Genomic DNA, 15,820 nt, shown 5'->3' with positions numbered 1-15,820 from the left:
AGGTGTTGCACAGTGTATGGTAATACTGCTTGAAAGTTTGTCATCCCACACAACCTCCTGTCTATATAGGGGCCAAATGAGTTAAAGTTGTGCTCTATTATTTTAGGGGAGAGAAGTGTCTTTGACGGTAAAACGTGAATATAATTTACAAGAAATCATGCCTACAGGTGGAGTACTGCAGTATATCAGATTCTCCTTCTATACATGACCTTTAATTCTGCTGACATCTATTTCTAGCCTTTGAGTAGGAGAACTTAGAACATGACCTAGAGGCCTTCATTCATCAGGCCCCCACACTCCCACCCACAATGGATGTAGCCCTTCTCCAACAGTGAGCCACCCACCTTCCCCTCTGCTTTCTGCTTGGATGGCCACCACCAAGCCTTGGACCCTATTTCCTGGTCTGTCTACCCAACCAGAAAAGAAGTTCCCTGCATGCAGGGTAGAGCTCATTCATTTCTGTGTTCTCAACACCTGTCAGCATGTAAGGCTCAAAAAATGACCCCCAAGTGAAAGAATGCCAGGAAATTAGGGGGAAAGATGCCAAATGGCACATATTAAAAGTAAAATTTTTATACTATTCTATTTTTTTAAATAAAAATTATATGTACTTAAGGCATTTGAGATGATGATTTCAGATACATATACACAATGAAATGATTACTACAGTCAAGCTAATTAACATATTTCTTCTCGTGGTTACCTTTTTGTGTATGTGTGTGATGAGAGCAAAAATTAAATTTAAAAGTCTCCTGTGCATTGACTGACAGATGAGTGGATAAACAGAATGTGGTACCTACATACAATGGAATATTATCCAGCCTTGTAAAGGAAGGAGATTCTGACAGATGCTACCACATGGATGAACCTACAAAGCATTATGCTCAGTGAAATAATCCAGACACATGATGCCTCTCATATGAGGTACCTTGAATAGTCAAATTCATAGAAACAGAAAGTACAATAGAATGGTGGCTGCCAGGGGCTGGGGAAAGGGGGCACAAGGAGTTAGTGTTTAATGGGTTTAACAAGGAGTTAGTGTTTAATGGGTTAGTGTTTAATGTATATAACAATCTGTTTAAAGGGGGCACAAGGAGTTAGTGTTTAATGAGTTTCTGTTTGGGTTGACGAAAAAGTTCTGGAGATGGTTGCACAGCATTATGAATGTACTTAATGCCACTGAACTGTACACTTAAAAAAGTTTAAAATGTAAATTTTATGACACATATAACCGCAATTTTTTTAAGTCTCCTGTGCAGTATTCCGTCTGAGGAAGGATACAGGACTGTGGCCTTTGGCGTATTTTTAGGTGGCTATTTCTTCATAAGATGCATTCTTAAATACCTAATTGATAGCAAAGGGAAGAAAACACATTCAGCATTCACACAGCTCAGCGTCCAAATGTCCAAAGTCATTAATTTGGAAAAATACCACAAGAATCATGAAACTGATTCAGAATTTACTTCGAAACCATAAAAGCAAAAAACGAAGTGTGATTTTAGTTGGGTTTTCTGGGTGTGTAAGTGTTGTCTTAGATGACTTGTTTTTTTAATTGTTGGTAATCACTGGCCACCAGTACTAACCTCACTGCCAGAAAAATAAACAGTTAAGTAATTAAAACATTCAAAACCTGAACTAGCAGAGAAAAAAAGTTTATGTTTCTAACACTTTCCTTTTAGCATCAATTGTGATTCATATATCAAAAGACTAACCTTTTAAAAGGAGATGAAATAGCTTTCATATTTGACTATTTTGGTAACCAGCTGTATAGAAAACTATTTTATCATCCCTTTTCCCCATCCCCAGACAGAGAAAGTTGTTGAGCTTGAGATTTCTAGATTATAATGTTGAAGTTCTCATGCAAGCAAAACCTCCCAGCGATGTTAGATGTCTTGTCAAGGTAAAAACAGGAAGATTTTTTTTTCTTTGATATCTGTCAAGAAAATATAGAGGTATGCTTATTACTTTCTTTAAAAAGTTCTTTTCCCTTTAAAGAAAAGTGTTGTGTTTATTCCAATGGCAGTTTAACAAATAATCTCAGGTTCTCAGCAAGCCCTCACAACGGGTGATCAGAATGCAACAAGCTGACAGAATCCAAATTAAATTGACACTCCCCAGTCTAAGGCTTCCAAAGATGTGTGTATCAGCATCGTCCAAAGCAAGTCACTGCATCACTTTTAACTTCTTCCAAATACCAAGCCTTTAAGCCAAGCTCAAACATGGCGGAGGAGAAAAGGCAAGAGAAGGGACTTTGCTGTGTCAACATGGACACCCCTTAGAAGGTCAGTGTAAATCGAAGAATTACAACCAGATGGTTTTAATCGCTTGGGTGACAACGCACAGGTGGCAGGGGGAAGAGCAAAGAGATAGAAGTGTTAGTGCTTGAAGGAGATGATGCACCCACCTTTGCAGTTCAGTAAACATGGCCTAATGGTGATTTTGTCTGTGGATGGTGAGAAAGGACTTTGCAGCAGAAGATCTTATCCCTTGGGAAGGACTAGATTCTAGTCTTAGATTCACAGAGTCACAAAAGAGGAGAGAATGGCCCGGTGGCTCTAGACAGATCCAGTGGAGGGGAGAAACGGAGGTAACATTATGAAGACGGAGTCGTGAATAAAGCAAGTGTGAAGCACCTACAAAGGGCAGCTTCCTGGGTCCCGGAGAAGCCTGGTACCCCCTCCCGCAAGTCGAGGAAGCTGCCCCGATTCTGGAAGCATCTGGTTCCAGATGAGAAAATCACTTCACTCTGGGTGGAGGAACCTCAGACAGCCATACAATTAGGGACACATGCAGACCGAGGTGATCAAAAGAAAACACCCAGATTAAACCCACAAATCATTTTCAATAAGCCTTTCCAGAAAAGCAGTGTGGTGAGAGAAGTCCTGGGGATGTGATGTATTGCTGTGGAGACCGTGGGTAACAGTACTCGATTGTACGTTTGAAAGCTGCTGAGAGAGTAGATCTTAAAATTTCTCATTGCAAGAAAAAAATTTAAAAACCAAAAAACAGCCATGTGTGTTAGCTGGGATCCCAGGTAAAAACTTCAGAAAATAAACACCTTCAAAGAAAGGAGACTTCTCTCTGCGGTTTTGAAGACGAAGTTTCACATCCGCTGCTCCAAAGGCCCAGAAAGGCTTATTGTGCTGGGGAACTGGGGTGTGCGAGCTTCGAAGACTTAAACAAATGATCAGTTCTCTCCTTCAGAGATCCTAAAGTCTCCTAAGAGATTCCAGGTGGCAATAAATTAATAGGCTCACTCTTTACTATGCTTCTATTTCCCCTAGCTTAAAAAAAAAAATCTTAATCAGAAACAAAATTATTTCTTTACCAAAGGCTCCATTTCTGTGTGATATCCTAGTTAAACTTGCACATTTTTTTCTCCATTCTGTTTTTTGGACTCAGAACAATTTCCTCCTCCTCTAAGCAGAAAAGCCTACAGAAAAAGTGTTGGTTGTGCCCTAGTTTCAGGAGGTGATGAAGAGGCAAGTCGCTAAAGCCATATGGAGAAAACTACTACTTGTGGCCCCAGGGAGAAAAAAAAAAGAATCAGCCAAACAAAGATACCTAGAGTCAGACTGGAACTTCTGGAGCAATCTAAGCCTTACCTCCGAATGCCTAAACAATAGCCTCTATTTATGCACACTTCAAAAGACCTCATTGCATCAGAAGGCACCTTGCGAATAAGATTGCAGCTAATTCTCCCAGCAGCAGAAATGCAACTCCTGTGAATAACAAAGCTTCGCTCTGTTATTCATAATAAGGATTAAACCCAGTGGGATAAAATACACAGTTGCCAGGTCATCTTAGTGTAGGGCTCAGCATGGAAAACTGAGTTCTCATTTCTCCTCCACTAAAGCCTGGTGGTTGGTAGAGGAGTCAGTTCTTTAAATGTCCAGTGACGATTGCTTTTGCTGTTAAAGGAGAAATCAGTAAACAAGGAAAATGCTCTGAGAGACAGTTGAAGGGCACTGAATCAATATTACTACTGTCCTCAGCCCCCTGTCACAATTGAGTGCAGACCTTCAAAGGAACACAAACTAAGATTCCCCCAGCCCCCCCACACACCTAAAAGGCTGCCTCTAAAGCATCAAGGGCCTGGCCCCCCATCTGTTCCACACCTAGGTTTTCCTTCCCATTCCCTCTCCCTGCCCTGACCCCTGTTCCAGCAAAAACAATCTGTTGACCCCTTGCGCACACATGACTTACAGCTTCCGACTTACAACCTTTCTTTGCCAAAATCCGTAGTCATCCTTCAAGACTTGCTTTAAAAGGGCCTCCCCATGACCCAAACCCCCTGACAGCTCTTTTTTGCACGTGGTTCATATTGAGTTTGCAATCAATTAAAAGTTTAATGTTCTTATTGAAATAATTCTATTTGGAATAATATGTTGTCTGGAATTTGCTTCAAAAACAATCCAAGGATAGGAGTGGAGGGTGGGGCATTCGGGGTGGGCCCCATGTGGGTTCATCAGAGGGGGTCTCTCTACTTTTTTTAAAAAGTCTTTATTGGGCTTCCCTGGTGGCGCAGTGGTTAAGAATCCGTCTGCCAATGCAGGGGACACGGGTTTGAGCCCTGGTCCAGGAAGATCCCACATGCCGCGGAGCAACTAAGCCTGTGCACCACAACTACTGAGCCTGCGCTCTAGAGCCCACAGGCCACAACTACTGAGCCTGCGTGCCACAACTACTGAGCCCGCATGCCACAACTACTGAGCCCATGTGCCGCAACTACTGAGCCCGCGCGCCTAGAGCCTGTACTCCGCAACAAGACAAGCCACCACAATGAGAAGCCCGTACACCGCAACGAAGAGTAGCCCCCGCTCGCTGCAACAAGAGAAAGTCCGCGTGCAGCAACAAAGACCCAACGCCTCCAAAAAACAAACAAATAAATAAATAAATCTCAAAAAAAATAAGTCTTGGGCTTCCCTGGTTGCGCAGTGGTTGAGGGTCCGCCTGCCGATGCAGGGGACACGGGTTTGTGCCCCAGTCCGGGAGGATCCCACATGCCGCGAGCGGCTGGGCCCGTGAGCCATGGCCGCTGAGCCTGCGCGTCCGGAGCCTGTGCTCCGCAACGGGAGAGGCCACAGCAGTGGGAGGCCCGCGTACCGCAAAAAAAAAAAAAGAAGTCTTTATTGAATTTGTTACGATATTGCTTGTGTTTTATGTTTTGGTTTTTTGGCATGTGGGATCTTAGCTCCCTGACCAGGTACTGAACCTGCACCCGCTGCATTAGAAAGCAAAGTCTTAAGCACTGGCCCACCAGGGAAGTCCTGGGTCTCTCTACTTTTGCTTATGTTTGAAAGTTTCCATAGTAAAAATCTGAAAACTTTAGTGTCACAAAGCTAGCTAAGGACAACCAACATTTGAACTCAGAATTGCCTGACATTAAAAGCAGAGCCCGCTAGGCTGTTCTATTGTTTTCCATGAATTATTTCATAGTTGCTGTTACTGCTTTTTTTCACTGTATCCAGCTGTATTCATTATTCATTTGACATGAAAAGCCCGGTTGCTCTCCTCAAGGAGAGCAGGCAGTGTAACTGGGGACACAGGTAAACAGATAAATCACAGTGGAATCGTGAGTGTAACAGCCAGGATAGGAATCGAGTGGAAACAAATAAATTTCTATGGGAAAACAGCAATTAAGCCTACTTGGGGAACTCAAAAAGGCAGCCCAGCCGGGAGCTGTTATCCCAGGTAGAACTCAAGAGCTAAGCAGGGACGTCCAAGGTGAAGGAGTTTGGGGACAGGAGCGAAACTCGGGCAGAAGTTGTGGTGTGGGCAAAGACGCAGTCCTGAAGAGGCGTGATGAGGAAGGAACAGGGCCAGGTGGGGCAGATGCCCTGGTGAGGTGAGTGGAGGCCCAGACTGTGAAGAGGCTTGCAGCCAGGCCAACAGGGCTGGATTTTACCTCTTAGACAATCAGGAGCAAATGCGGAAGTGACATGATCACTGTTGGTCTGTTAGGAAGGGCACTGTCAGCTGTGCACCTAACAGCCTGGAATGGGCTTTTGCAGCAGGTCATAGCCAGGATTAGGTACGGAGAGAGGGAGGTACAAAATTTACGGGGACGCCAAAGAACTCAGCGATTCGGATGAATATTATTTTAATGCAATATTTTTTTAGAAATCAAAATTAAAGCCAAGAAAGTCCACGATGGAAAAAAAAAATTATGTAAGTAAAGACAGAATGTTACCCTTTGGTTTACCACCCTGCTTTATTATGAAACTGCAAGCACCACCCCACCTGTCCACCCCCCAGCCCTCACCATGCTGGGTGGGTTTACAAGGGTGGGCAATGATATAGGAACAGATTGGACAACATGAGGCTTTCCATAGAGTTGTATTTTTTTGTTGTAGAGCTTTTATTAACTTTTCCCACTTGGTTGTCAACATGGGAGGATATTTTGATAAGTGGACATAGGGGTGCACAGTTTTCTTTGCCTCAAGGCTCCCATAGAGCTTGGTAGGGCCCTGCCCTAGCCCGGGCAGTAAGTGAGGGCCGACAGCCCTAAAACAAGAGTGTGAAAGAGGAAGAGGCCAAATTCGAGCAACATTTCCACGGCAGAAATGAGAGCATATATAAATGCAGTAGGAGTATCAGCCTAAAGGCTCAGCTCGAGCACAATTTATTCTCCCCAACTACGTCATAAACCTTCAGGGTCAAAAATCCCGTTCTCCTAATCTTTTGTATCATTTTGCACCTAGCTCGATAAATTCCTATTAACTAATTAAGTGGAAAATAAGAGCTTAAGTCCAAAGCACACACAACTGAAGCCAGAAGTATGTCGTTCCTATTTTACAAACTGTCTCTCGCTGAAGAGCAGGACGCAGTGATGAATGTTCAAAACGTACGACCCATTCATGATAACTAAGACCCCTCCCCCAAAATCTAATAAGTTGTTTGAGTGACACTCTCCTGTCATTCTCCCATCTCATTTTGCATCCTTAGAACTAAGGAGGAGAACAACTGAAGTGAGGGCTCTGCTTTGTCATCTCTGAAGCTATGATCAGATTAGAAGAAAGGCTGAAAAAACGGTTGGTCCCACCAGCCTTGGACAATAGGAGAAAATGGGTGGGGGGCTTTGCAGTTTTCTGTATCAAATAGTAACCGGATTCCCACTCGACCCTCCTGCCCATGTGATTTCCACTCGGCCCCCAGCTTCAGTCCTGTGTCATGGAATATGGCCCCATCTCTGTGGAGCAAATCAGAGGCCAGTTCAGGATTGTGGACAGTTTAAATGACAATAAGGGTGAGGCGTCATCCTCATGAACCATCAGGTGTGGAAATGCACTCAAGAGAGACTCACAATGATGGAGGAGCCCTTAATAAATAAAAGCTGCTACCAAACCTAACTTTTGGATGGCTTCTGAAGGCTGAGTTGCTCTGAGAGGGAGGTACAGAGATATCAACTTGCCATCCATGGCCCGGCCCAGGCAAGGAGCTACGACTAAACAGGAAATCGGTTACTGAGCAGTTGAACGGATATATGAGTGTTCAAAGCGCAGGCACCAGGCTATACTCTGAGACATTCTATAAAGTGAAAGCAGAGCTGTGTTAACCCTGACAGATGTGTAAGAGACTCGTGTAAGAGGCAGGACCTGCTTGGGTCTCCTGAAGAACTGAATTCTCTGTGAGTAACTATGAATTATTCAATGCTATGGTTTATTGGGCATCTACTATGTGCCCAGTATATCACAGGCATATTTTTTAAACCACCCCAGAGCCCTGCAACGGAAAGCGCTATCTTTATTTTACAAAAGGAAGCTCAGAAAGGTTGAGTCGTGAGCCTGAGTTCATAGAGCTGGTCCTAAAGGAGCTAGAATTCAAACCCAGAGCAAAGCCAGGCTTAGAGTAAGGAGAAACTTTTCCTTTTGAGAGCTCAGTGACGTTCTGGTTAGAGAGAGGTGAATGAGTTTGAGTTTGCCAGTGCAGTGTCAGATCCTGCACTCGACATTTTGATACGTTATTCAGCATGGGAATATTTTGCATTAATGATGATTTTTAAAATACAATGGATTAAAAATATTATTCATTGCGATTATTGAGTTTGGGGGATGCCCCTTCAATTGGGGTCCCCAGGGGCGTGTCTCACTAGCCTCACCCTAGTTTTGGCTGTGTTCCAGCCTGCAGGTGACCTGTGATAGCCTGAATGCAGCCTACAGACAGCTCTCATTTTAGGCAGACTTTTCACTCTCCTCCTGCCTGCCTGATAAGTTTTACATCCAAAGTTATTACCTACTGGGAAAGAGGTTTTGGGTTTTGTGGGGATTTGGGGTTTTTTTTGTCTGAGTTGGGTCTTCATTGCTGCACGCGGGTTTTCTGTAGTTGCGGTGACCGGCGGCTACTCTTCATTGCGGTGTGAGGGCTTCTCTTGTTGTGAACACGGGCTCTAGGCGCACGGGCTTCAGTAAGTAGTTGTGGCTCGCGGGCTCTAGAGTGAAGGCTCAGTAGTTGTGGCTCATGGGCTTAGTTGCTCCACGGCATGTTGACCAGGGATGGAACCCGTGTCCCCTGCATTGGCAGGTGGATTCTCAACCACTGTGCCACCAGGGAAGATCCCCCCCCTCCTTTTTTTTTGACTTGCTTGTTTGTTTCTTTTGTTTTCCTGCTCATTTTATTTTTTTCCTTTATCTTCTTTCTCTATTCATCACTGGCTGGGATACTTATAAACAAGAAATGTGTCAAAAGGTGATACATTGGATAACGGGATGCAAAAAATTCTACACAACCCATGAACATATTCAAACGCACTCAAAAAGGAAGCGTCTTAGAATAATTTCATGCCCCCTTCCCAGGGCTGCAGAATATATTTATTTCTATAAGAAATTAGCTTCCAGGGCTTCCCTGGTGGCGCAGTGGTTAAGAATCCGCCTGCCAATGCAGCGGACATGGGTTTGAGCCCCGGTCCAGGAAGATCCCACATGCCACGGAGCAACTAAACCCATGCGCCACAACTACTGAGCCTACGCTCTAGAGCCTGCAAGCAACAATTACTGAGCCCGTGTGCCACAACTACTGAAGCCTGCGCGCCTAGAACCTATGCTCCGCAACAAGAGAAGCGCACTGCAACAAAAGAGTAGCCCTAGCTCACTGCAACTAAAGAAAGCCCGCACACAGGAACAAAGACCCAATGCAGCCAAAAATAAATAAAAATAAATTAAAAAAACAAAAAAAGTTAGCTTCCATAAGGATCAGCCCTTCACACATCTGCTTCACAGAATTATCTCTGAGAAAAACAAATACCGTATGCTAACACATATATATGGAATCTAAATTAAAAAAAAAAGGTTCTGATGAACCTAGGGGCAGGACAGGAATAAAGGCACAGACGTAGAGAATGGACTTGAGGACACAGGGAGGGGGAAGGGTAAGCTGGGAAGAAGTGAAAGAGTAGCATTGACATATATACACTACTAAATGTAAGATAGCTAGTGGGAAGCAGCCGCATAGCACAGGGAGATCAGCTCGGTGCTTTGTGACCACCTAGAGGGGTGGGAAAAAGAGGGTGGAAGGGAGGCACAAGAGGGAGGGGATGTGGGGATGTGCATATGCAGAGCTGATTCACTTTGTTATACAGCAGAAACTAACACAATATTGTAAAGCAATTATACTCCAATAAAGATGTTAAAAAAGAATTGTCTCTGCGCCCTATTACCAGATACAAAATTAAGTACTGTGAGCTGAGGCTGCAGGTTGTACTGGTAGCTGGAGGATGAAAAGTCATCCTTTTTCCTTTTTTTTTTCTTGAATTTTATTTTATTTATTTATTTTTCATACAGCAGGTTCTTATTATTATCTATTTTATACATATTAGTGTATATATGTCAATCCCAATCTCCCAATTCATCCCACCCCCTCCTTCCGCCCCTCTTTCTAAACTTTTGTTTCTACAATGTGGTACTGTTGTGACAAAACACCAGCATGAGGAGGATAACAGCCATGCCAACAGCAAACACAGCTGTTCTGAATCCTAGTCTGCATTTTTTTAAATTAACTAAATACAGTTCTTGGTTCTTTTAAAAATCAACATTAGGAAGCTCATCAACTACACAGGAGAGAAACTGACATAGAAATGGACACTGTCCAGGTACACATGCCCAACCAGTTTTGCATTTCAGCCCTGATTTCAATTAAAGAAGCATTCATTCAGTACCTACTGTGTGTCCAGACGCGACCAGGAATTTGTATCACTAAGACAAAGGGCCAGGCTTCCTGGGAGAGGCCGATGCTCAGCAGGGCATCACCACCTGGACCCGTGTTTTATGGAGGAGAGTGCAGTCCATTAGTTTAATTAAAAAAAAAAAAAAAGCTTGATCTCAGCCCATGTACACTTTCTACAGGACAGGCCAAGAGAAATTTATAGTAGCAGAGGGGGTGGGCCCCTGGCAGGATTACCATAAAATAAAGTTTTTGTGGCCTGGAATTTCCTCTCACTGTTCAGCAGTTTCAACCTCTAAACAAAACAAAACAAAAAAATTAGTAGCAATAAACCATCAGCAGGACTGCTTTTTGTTGCTGAGGCAGAGGATTATATGTCTGGATTGCTTCTCCAGTTCTCCTAATTTGACCCAGCTAAATGAACATGTAAAAGGAAGGAAGAAAAAAATTACCTCTGAGCTCAGAAAATCAGTGTTAAAAGTCCAGATTCTAAAATCCACACATTCTATGCATTCGAAAGTCACTTAGGCTCTCACTCAGGAACTCCGTCCTTCTCATCCAAATTCTACCAAAGATCTTAATTAATCTGGTTTCTCAACCTGCAGGAGCTTAGAAGGCACATGGCAGAAGGGGCATCCATGCCACTGTAGATGGCAGCTTATAATTATCACAATTGGGGCTATTTAATGATGGTCAGGGCAGATCACGGCCCTATTCATTCACAGACAGGCCTATTCATTCACTCACTCACTCATTCATGCATTCATTCATTCATTCAACCAACATTCATCAGACGCCTCCTCTGGGCTACTAATGCTCCTTCAAGTTCCTGGTTAAGACCACCCTCCCTGATGTTAAGGGAGGTCTAAAGAGCTGTCAAAGCTCCTGAAAAGACTCCCACCCTCCACCCCAGTGCAATCTCCTAAGAGACCAAAGACCCTTAGGAACTGCATTAGTTTCCTGTGGCTGCAATAACAGAGTAATAATACCACCTGAGTCACTTAAAGCAACAGAAATGTTATTCTCTCACAGCTCTGGAAGCTAGAAGTCCAAAATCAAGGTGTCAGCAGGGCCACACTCCCCCTGAAGGCCCTAGGGAAGAATCCTTCCTGCCTCTTCCAGCTTCCGGTGGCCCCAGACATTCCTTGACTTACAGCTGCATGTCCCCAACCTCTGCCTCCGCCTTCACAAGGCCATCTTCTCTGTGTCTGTGTCCTCTCTTCATGTAAGGATCCCAGTCACCCTATATCCAGGATGATTTCATCTCGAGGTTCTTAACTGACTACATCTGCAAAAACCCTATTTCCAATTAAGGTCACATTCTGAGGTTCTGGGTGGACATGAATTTTGAGGGGACACTATCAGACCTACCACAGAAGGCTATCATCAAACTAACTGAGCACCCCACCTCCCCCGAAAGGCCACCAGAACAAATCCCTGAACCTCAACATCCCTGAAGTCCAAGAATCCCTGGTGCCCTTCTATCCCTGCTCTTCCCCTTGCCTCAACTTTCCATACAGCAAAGAGACAGAAATCAAATCATGTCACTCGGCCTTTCTAACCTTCTGAGGTGGCCCACACTCTGTCTGTGGAGTGTGTTTCTCTCTAAATAAGTCCACTTCTTACCTATCACTTTGTCTCTCACTGAATTCTTTCTGCGATGAGACGTCAAGAACCTGAGCTTCATTAAGTCCTGAAACCAGCTGTGATCTCAGTTGGAAGACTGTGGGGTTTGGCCGGGTTCAACTCCTGGACGCCTGGGTTCAGGTCCCAATCTGAGGTGCACGGTTTCAGACTACATGTCAAAATTCATAATCTTGCAGGTCTATCAGTGGATGTCCAGAGTGAGAACCTTCCCACCTCCAAAACAAGCGTATCAAAAACAACCACTGTGGGCTTCCCTGGTGGCGCAGTGGTTAAGAATCCACCTGCCAATGCAGGGGACACAGGTTTGAGCCCTGGTCTGGGAAGATCCCACATGCCGTGGAACAACTAAGCCCGTGAGCCACAGCTACTGAGCCCGCGTGCTGCAACTACTGAAGCCTGCGCGCCTACAGCCCATACTCCACAACAAGAGAAGCCACTGCAATGAGAAGCCCGCGCACCGCAAGGAAGAGTAGCCCCCGCTCGCTGCAACTAGAGAAAGTCTGCGTACAGCAACGAAGACCCAACGCAGCCAAAAATAAATAAATAAATAATAAATAAATTTATATATAAAAAAAAATCATGTCACTCCCCTGCTTATAACTCTCAGTGGCTCCTGCTGTAAGAAGGCCACACCCCAAACTCCTGGCCAGACCCCTGAAGCCCTTCACAGTCTGCCCTCTTCATCCCTCCGTCCCCTCTCCTCCCCCTGCCCTCGCTTCACCCTGTCTGTGCTCCTCCTGTTCACCCAGCTCTACCCTTACTCTCCTCCTCGTTCAAACACACCAAGGTCACTCCAGCACTTGCTGACCCCTCTGTCTCCCTCTACCTGGACGGCTGTCCTCCAGATTGTCACTTGGATCCTACCATTGTTCAAATGTCAAATCCTCAGAAAAGCCTTCTCCATCCATCTTATTCAAAATAGCACCCATAGGGACTTCCCTGGTGGCACAGTGTTAAGAATGCAGGGGACATGGGTTCAAGCCCTGGTCTGGGAAGATCCCACATGCCGTGCAACTAAGCCCGTGCACCACAACTACTGAGCCTGTGCTCTAGAGCACGTGAGCCACAACTACTGAGCCCATACACCACAACTACTGAAGCCTGCACGCCTAGAGCCTGTGCTCCGCAACAAGAGAAGCCACCACAATGAGAAGCCCACGCACTGCAACAAAGAGTAGCCTCCGCTCGCCACAACTGGAGAAAGCCCGCGTGCAGCAACGAAGACCAAACGCAGCAAAATAAATAAATAAACTAATTAATCAATTAATTTTAAAAATAAAATAGCACCCATATTAAATGAAGTGTAGGTTTATTCTAATATATCATTACTGGTTTGCAGGATTCCAGACAGCACTGGAAAAGACATAGAAAAGGCTTGTCAATCTATTTGTCTGCTCCATGATGTCTTTGTTAGAAAAGTAAAAAGCTGAAGAAGCCCAAGTTTGAATTGGGAAAACTCATGGAGCTACATGGTAACGGTAGTAGTTCTAGAAAAGCTACTGGGGATGAGACAGGTGCTAAAGTTGAACAAGCTGATGGATATGAGCCACCAGTCCAAGAATCTGTTTAAAATTCAGACTTTTAATGGTGACAAATTAAAGATCTTATTTATGAAAATAAAATAAAATAAAATAGCACCCATACGCACACCCACAGGTACCTTAGGTCACTTGATTATATTACCCTAATTTGATTTTTCTTTATTACACTCAATACCATCTGAAATTATATTATTTATTTCTGTGTTCGCTTACTCATGGTCTGTCTCCACCAGTAGAATGTCAGCCCCATGAGGACAGGGACGTGCCTGGAGGGCTTCCCAGTTTAGTGAGGGCACAAAGACATGTAAAAAGCAGTGACACTCATGGGTCCAGACACTGTGGGGGGATCTCATCTTCACAAAAATCCTACAAGGTAGGTGCTATTATTATTCCCATTTTACAGATGAGGTAACTGAGGTTGAGTCACTTGCCAAGGGGAGCCAGGGCTCAAAGCAGGTGGTCTGAGTCTAGATCTTGTGCTTTTGGCTTCTAGCCTACCTCCCCAAAAAAGGTGACAGCATTTTGCCAAGGGGAATGTAAAGGTTATGTTATAGGCCTGTGAGAGCCGGAAGAGGAAACTGTCTGAACAGGGTTGAGAGCATCCCTTTGCTGGTAAGCTAATGAGTTCCTGGGCAGAGGAGGCAATCAACATGTGCAAATGGACAGGCAGTATAACAGAGAGCGGCAGACAGCCGATGGCATTCAAAGGGATGCAAAGAAGTTTCTGGTCATCCTATATGAGCAGGAGGAGGGGACACAGGACCCTGGCTCCATAGCTGAAGTGTCAGTATTAAGTCAGTTGCTGCAAGACTCATTCCCAAGCTGCAGCCCTGGTTCTAAGCACTAAACGCTTGACCTCCTTAACATATGTAATCAAGGTGCTCTCTTAAACCAGAGTTTCTGCTTCTGTGCTCCAGCCTTGCTCTGCTCCATGCCCTTGGAGAGCCAGGTTCTGTTCTGAGCCCGAGTAGCAGTGCCACCTGTGGTCTCTGCTGACAACACCCCCATTCAGCCCGTACTGCACTTCTGCTGGCCTGCTGGCCGTCGGACTATTCTTTGGATGCCTCTTCTCCCCCGGCTGGGTGGTCCTCTGATGCAACTGCCTGCAAGCTTGGCTGACCATAGCAGCCACCGCACTCGCCCTATGCGGCGTCACCCACGTGTCCAGACCTGCCCCTGCAGCTGCAGCTAAGCCCTTTGCCTTCCCTAAGGCACACTTGTAGCTCTGTCTCCTCTCTAGATCTGGCTTCCGTTGGTCTGGCTCAAGCAAGGAGAAGACAGGAAAACTATAAAAAGCAGAAGAGGGAAAACCATTTAGCGCAGAAGCAATTGGCTCTTTTGCCAAATATCTGCAAGGCTTGTTCCCATGATTCATGCAGGTCTCAGCTCAAATGTCATTTCATCAAAGGCCTTCCCCATTGCTTCTCCCATCCCTACTCCCTGCTCCTTTATCCTGCCTTTTTTAAATCTCTACCTGACATTACATTATATTTTTATGTTTATACGTTATTGTCTGGGTCCTCCCATGCAGAAAGCAGGAAGTTTCTGGTGGCCCCAGGCGTTCCTTGACATGTGGCTGCACATCCCTAGTGCCCAGAGCAGTGTCTGGCACATAATAATCACTCAATAAATAGTGATAGGCTAAATGAGAACCATAGTCCCACAGAGCCGAAATCCATAGGTAGGATACACTATACTGGCTGATATTTACAAAGATCTCTCAAGAGATCAAGGCAGAGGAGTATTTATTTTTTTCTTAGAGTTAAATTTTTTTCTTTGATGTTCAGAAAGCCTGTAACAAAGTTTCTAGAACATAGCAAGCCCAGCAAAATGTTAGCTATTATGACAGAAAACATCCTAGAAAAATTTACATGATTTTGTTCAACCTTCCTTATCAGGCACACCCAGCTTGTTTCCTGAGAGTTTCAGATGGCTGGAACTTTCCTGGAGGGTTAATCCACTGGGGAAATACAGGGGTGTGGCTGGTGCCATCTGAAACTGAAAATATCGGACCGAGCCAAAGAGAGGACATTGTAAATACAGGTGTTGCTGATGAAATAGACATACAACCCGTTGTCCAAAAAAGTCACCACTTTGAAGATAAACGAAGAAAAGGTTTTCAGACTGATGCACGTGGAGCCCTTGGAGATCTAAAATGTGTGGAAATGTGTGAGTTATGCATTCCTCCGGCTTTATGCTTTTAAGTAAGGGACAAATCTACATTAGCATTCAAGGGCCACAGAAACCGGTCTGTTTTACAAATTACCGTGTAATTAAACAGAAGCACATTTTCCCCCTATCCTTAGTATTCTGCTCACCCTCTCTAGCCAAAACCACAACTTAAAAACTGCAAACTCATGGCACTGTCAAGGAATATTTTCTAACTGTCCCCTAAAACTGCCAAACAAGCTGTGTTCCCGTCATGAATAAAGGTATAAAGAGGCTGACAGGAGGTTAAAAGATGGGAGAAAATG

General features: G+C 44.6%; 1 protein-coding gene and 1 long non-coding RNA gene across 3 annotated transcripts in view; one reads left to right on the top strand and one right to left on the bottom strand.

Moving 5' to 3' along the window:
• The window catches only part of PITPNC1 (phosphatidylinositol transfer protein cytoplasmic 1), a 263,252-nt gene that overhangs the window by 211,763 nt on the left and 35,669 nt on the right, over positions 1-15,820 (bottom strand). The window lies entirely within an intron of this gene.
• On the top strand, positions 7,565-13,065 carry LOC125962073 (uncharacterized). Its single transcript, XR_007473444.1, has 2 exons — positions 7,565-7,630; positions 11,982-13,065. It is a non-coding gene; the product is annotated as an uncharacterized LOC125962073 (long non-coding RNA).

The sequence above is a fragment of the Orcinus orca genome, chromosome 19, assembly GCF_937001465.1.
Source record: "Orcinus orca chromosome 19, mOrcOrc1.1, whole genome shotgun sequence".
NCBI classification, from domain to species: Eukaryota; Metazoa; Chordata; class Mammalia; order Artiodactyla; family Delphinidae; genus Orcinus; species Orcinus orca.
Note: the sequence above shows the minus strand (reverse complement) of the source record. Positions and strands in the feature narration are given on the sequence as shown.